The sequence below is a fragment of the Ipomoea nil genome, unplaced genomic scaffold (assembly GCF_001879475.1).
Source record: "Ipomoea nil cultivar Tokyo-kokei standard unplaced genomic scaffold, Asagao_1.1 scaffold0164, whole genome shotgun sequence".
Classification (NCBI taxonomy): Eukaryota; Viridiplantae; Streptophyta; class Magnoliopsida; order Solanales; family Convolvulaceae; genus Ipomoea; species Ipomoea nil.
The window spans coordinates 1,002,501-1,007,500 of record NW_017616592.1 but is presented as its reverse complement, the minus strand read 5'-3'; the positions used below and the strand labels follow the sequence as shown (position 1 = coordinate 1,007,500).

At 31.0% G+C, this 5,000-nt stretch overlaps 6 non-coding genes across 6 annotated transcripts; all 6 read right to left on the bottom strand.

The window, feature by feature from the left end:
• Window positions 1–531: 531 nt before the first annotated feature.
• Window positions 532–605, bottom strand: TRNAN-GUU. Its single transcript has one exon. It is a non-coding gene; the product is annotated as a tRNA-Asn (tRNA).
• A 686-nt stretch (window positions 606–1,291) lies between these two features.
• On the bottom strand, window positions 1,292–1,367 carry TRNAN-GUU. Its single transcript has one exon. It is a non-coding gene; the product is annotated as a tRNA-Asn (tRNA).
• A 607-nt stretch (window positions 1,368–1,974) lies between these two features.
• On the bottom strand, window positions 1,975–2,048 carry TRNAN-GUU. The gene has a single exon. It is a non-coding gene; the product is annotated as a tRNA-Asn (tRNA).
• Window positions 2,049–2,754: 706 nt separating this feature from the next.
• Window positions 2,755–2,828, bottom strand: TRNAN-GUU. Its single transcript has one exon. It is a non-coding gene; the product is annotated as a tRNA-Asn (tRNA).
• Window positions 2,829–3,515: 687 nt separating this feature from the next.
• On the bottom strand, window positions 3,516–3,589 carry TRNAN-GUU. Its single transcript has one exon. It is a non-coding gene; the product is annotated as a tRNA-Asn (tRNA).
• A 677-nt stretch (window positions 3,590–4,266) lies between these two features.
• TRNAN-GUU lies at window positions 4,267–4,340 on the bottom strand. The gene has a single exon. It is a non-coding gene; the product is annotated as a tRNA-Asn (tRNA).
• Window positions 4,341–5,000: the final 660 nt, after the last annotated feature.

Here is a 5,000-nt window from a genome sequence, read left to right as displayed (position 1 = left end):
TATATGTTCTATACTTTCTCAAACATTTTCAAACAAAAAATGTAAGCCCCCACCGCGGGTAACTACGATGTCATTACACTAAATGGTAGTTGGTACAATCAACCAATCTGAATAGCCACATATCTTAATTTGAGGCTCACCATACACAACCCAACCTTAGCCTTATACCCATAATATAATGTGGTAAGTTTCAAAACATCAATAAAAATTTGAAGTGTATATTTATAATTATAAAATTTAGTCACTAGTTTCAATTGATGTTATATACAAACTTATGGAAGTAAATTTTGAAGAGTTCAAATTTCTGACCTTGTTTACAAATTTTAAATCGTTTTACGTGTAATTTGAATATTTTTTTCTCTATGTTATAATATCAAGACAGTTATATAACTAAAAAAGTAAAATTTTCTATAAAAATATACTTCTATGACATAAAATTCTTAATTTGTGAGCCTTCCATACAAGTTTCTGCCTGAATGTTGTTGCAGTGGAACTATTGGTATGAAATCGGTGAGTTCAAATGTCAGTAGTCGCTAGAGGAAGGACTGGAACCTTCGACCTTTTGGTTAACAGCCACACGCTCTAACCAACTGAGCTACTCCAGCAAACATTAAAGAATATTTTTTTTAAAGAAATAATGAAACCTAATTGCGGCCCTAAGATCACATATTTAATTAAAGTCGGAACTAAAATGGACCATTATTCTTCTTTCTTTTTTTTTTTAATGCCCATGACGATTTACAAGATAGTATATGTTCTATACTTTCTCAAACATTTTCAAACAAAAAATGTAAGCCCCCACAACGGGTAACTAGGATGTCATTACACTAAATGGTAGTTGGCACAATCAACCAATCTGAATAGCCACATATCTTAATTTGAGGCTCACCATACACAACCCAACCTTAGCCTTATACCCATTATATAATGTGGTAAATTTCACAACATCAATAAAAATTTGAAGTGTATATTTATAATTATAAAATTTAGTCACTAGTTTCAATTGATGTTATATACAAACTTATGGAAGTAAATTTTGAAGAGTTCAAATTTCTGACCTTGTTTACAAACTTTAAATCGTTTTACGTGTAATTTGAATATTTTTTTCCCTATCTTATAATATCAAGACAGTTATATAACTAAAAAAGTAAAATTATCTATAAAAAAATACTTCTATGACATAAAATTCTTAATTTGTGAGCCTTCCATACAAGCTAGACAACAAGTTTCCGCCGAGTGTTGTTGCCGTGGAACTATTAATATGAAACCGTTGAGTTCAAATGTCGCTAGTCGCTAGAGGAAGGACTTGAACACCTTCGACCTTGTGGTTAACAGCCACACGCTCTAACCAACTGAGCTACTCCAGCAAACATTAAAGAATATTTTTTTTAAAGAAATAATGAAACCTAATTGCGGCCCTAAGTTCTCATATTTAATTAAAGTCGGAACTAAAATGGACCATTTAATTAAAGTCGGAACTAAAATGGACCATTATTCTTCTTTCTTTTTTTTAATGCCCATGATGATTTACAAGGTAGTATATGTTCTATACTTTCTCAAACATTTTCAAACAAAAAATGTAAGCCCCCACCGCGGGTAACTACGATGTCATTACACTAAATGGTAGTTGGTACAATCAACCAATCTGAATAGCCACATATCTTAATTTGAGGCTCACCATACACAACCCAACCTTAGCCTTATACCCATAATATAATGTGGTAAGTTTCACAACATCAATAAAAATTTGAAGTGTATATTTATAATTATAAAATTTAGTCACTAGTTTCAATTGATGTTATATACAAACTTATGGAAGTAAATTTTGAAGAGTTCAAATTTCTGACCTTGTTTACAAATTTTAAATCGTTTTACGTGTAATTTGAATATTTTCGCTAGACAACAAGTTTCTGCCCGAGTGTTGCTGCAGTGGAACTATTAGTATGAAATACTGTTAGTTCAAATGTCGCTAGTCGCTAGAGTAAGGACTTGAACCTTCGACCTTGTGGTTAACAGCCACACGCTCTAACCAACTGAGCTATTCCAGCAAACACTCAAGAAATTTTTTTTTTTAAAGAAATAATGAAACCTAATTGCGGCCCTAAGATCTCATATTTAATTAAAGTCGGAACTAAAATGGACCATTTAATTAAAGTCGGAACTAAAATGGACCATTATTCTTCTTTCTTTTTTTTTAATGCCCATGATGATTTACAAGGTAGAATATGTTCTATACTTTCTCAAACATTTTCAAACAAAAAATGTAAGCCCCCACCGCGGGTAACTACGATGTCATTACACTAAATGGTAGTTGGTACAATCAACCAATCTGAATAGCCACATATCTTAATTTGAGGCTCACCATACACAACCCAACCTTAGCCTTATACCCATAATATAATGTGGTAAGTTTCACAACATCAATAAAAATTTGAAGTGTATATTTATAATTATAAAATTTAGTCACTAGTTTCAATTAATGTTATATACAAACTTATGGAAGTAAATTTTGAAGAGTTCAAATTTCTGACCTTGTTTACAAACTTTAAATCGTTTTACGTGTAATTTGAATATTTATTTCTCTATCTTATAATATCAAGACAGTTATATAACTAAAAAAGTAAAATTATCTATAAAAAAAATATTTGTGAGCATAAAAAAAATATTTGTGAGCCTTCCTCCATACAAGCTTCTGCTCGAGTGTTGTTGCAGTGGAACTATTAGTATGAAACCAGTAAGTTCAATGTCGCTAATCGCTAGAGGAAGGACTTGAACATTAGACCTTGTGGTTAACAGCCACACGCTCTAACCAACTGAGCTACTCCAGCAAACATTAAAAAATATTTTTTTTAAAGAAATAATGAAACCTAATTGCGGCCCTAAGATCACATATTTAATTAAAGTCGGAACTAAAATGGACCATTATTCTTCTTTCTTTTTTTTTTTTAATGCCCATGATGATTTACAAGGTAGTATATGTTCTATACTTTCTCAAACATTTTCAAACAAAAAATGTAAGCCCCCCACCGTAGGTAACTGTGATGTCATTATACGAAATGGTAGTTGGCGCAATCAACCAATCTGAATAGCCACATATCTTAATTTGAGGCTCACCATACACAACCCAACCTTAGCCTTATACCCATAATATAATGTGGTAAGTTTAACAACATCAATAAAAATTTGAAGTGTATATTTATAATTATAAAATTTAGTCACTAGTTTCAATTGATGTTATATACAAACTTATGGAAGTAAATTTTGAAGAGTTCAAATTTCTGACCTTGTTTACAAATTTTAAATCGTTTTACGTGTAATTGAATATTTTTTTCTCTATCTTATAATATCAAGACAGTTATATAACTAAAAAAGTAAAATTATCTATAAAAAATACTTCTATGACATAAAATTCCTAATTTGTGAGCCTTCCATACAAGCTAGACAACAAGTTTCTGCCCGAGTGTTGTTGCAATGGAACTATTAGTATGAAACCGGTGACTTCAAATGTCGATAGTCGCTAGAGGAAGGACTTGAACCTTCGACCTTGTGGTTAACAGCCACACGCTCTAACCAACTGAGCTACTCCAGCAAACATTAAAGAATATTTTTTTTTAAAGAAATAATGAAACCTAATTGCGGCCCTAAGATCACATATTTAATTAAAGTCGGAACTAAAATGGACCATTATTCTTCTATCTTTTTTTTTTTTAATGCCCATGATGATTTGCAAGATAGTATATGTTATATACTTTCTCAAACATTTTCAAACAAAAAATGTAAGCCCCCACAACGGGTAACTAGGATGTCATTACACTAAATGGTAGTTGGCACAATCAACCAATCTGAATAGCCACATATATTAATTTGAGGCTCACCATACACAACCCAACCTTAGCCTTATACCCATAATATAATATGGTAAATTTCACAACATCAATAAAAATTTGAAGTGTATATTTATAATTATAAAATTTAGTCACTAGTTTCAATTGATGTTATATACAAACTTATGGAAGTAAATTTTGAAGAGTTCAAATTTCTGACCTTGTTTACAAACTTTAAATCGTTTTACGTGTAATTTGAATATTTTTTTCCCTATCTTATAATATCAAGACAGTTATATAACTAAAAAAGTAAAATTATCTATAAAAAAATACTTCTATGACATAAAAGTCTTAATTTGTGAGCCTTCCATACAAGCTTCTGCCCGAGTGTTGTTGCAGTGGAACTATTAGTATGAAACCGGTGAGTTCAAATATCGCTAGTCGCTAGAGGAAGGACTTTAACCTTCGACCTTGTGGTTAACAGCCACACGCTCTAACCAACTGAGCTACTCCAGCAAACATTAAAGAATATTTTTTTTTACAGAAATAATGAAACGTAATTGCGGCCCTAAGATCTCATATTTAATTGAAGTCGGAACTAAAATGGACCATTTAATTAAAGTCGGAACTAAAATGGACCATTATTCTTCTTTCTTTTTTTTTAATGCCCATGATGATTTACAAGGTAGTATATGTTCTATAATTTCTCAAACATTTTCAAACAAAAAATGTAAGCCCCCACCGCGGGTAACTAGGATGTCATTACACTAAATGGTAGTTGGCACAATCAACCAATCTGAATAGCCACATATCTTAATTTGAGGCTCACCATACACAACCCAACCTTAGCCTTATACCCATAATATAATGTGGTAAGTTTCACAACATCAATAACAATTTGAAGTGTATATTTATAATTATAAAATTTAGTCACTAGTTTCAATTGTTGTTATATACAAACTTATCGAAGTAAATTTTGAAGAGTTCAAATTTCTGACCTTGTTTACAAATTTTAAATCGTTTTACGTGTAATTTGAATATTTTTTTCCTATCTTATAATATCAAGACAGTTATATAACTAAAAAAGTAAAATTATCTATAAAAAAATACTTCTATGACATAAAATTCTTAATTTGTGAGCCTTCCATACAAGCTAGACAACAAGTTTCTGCCCGA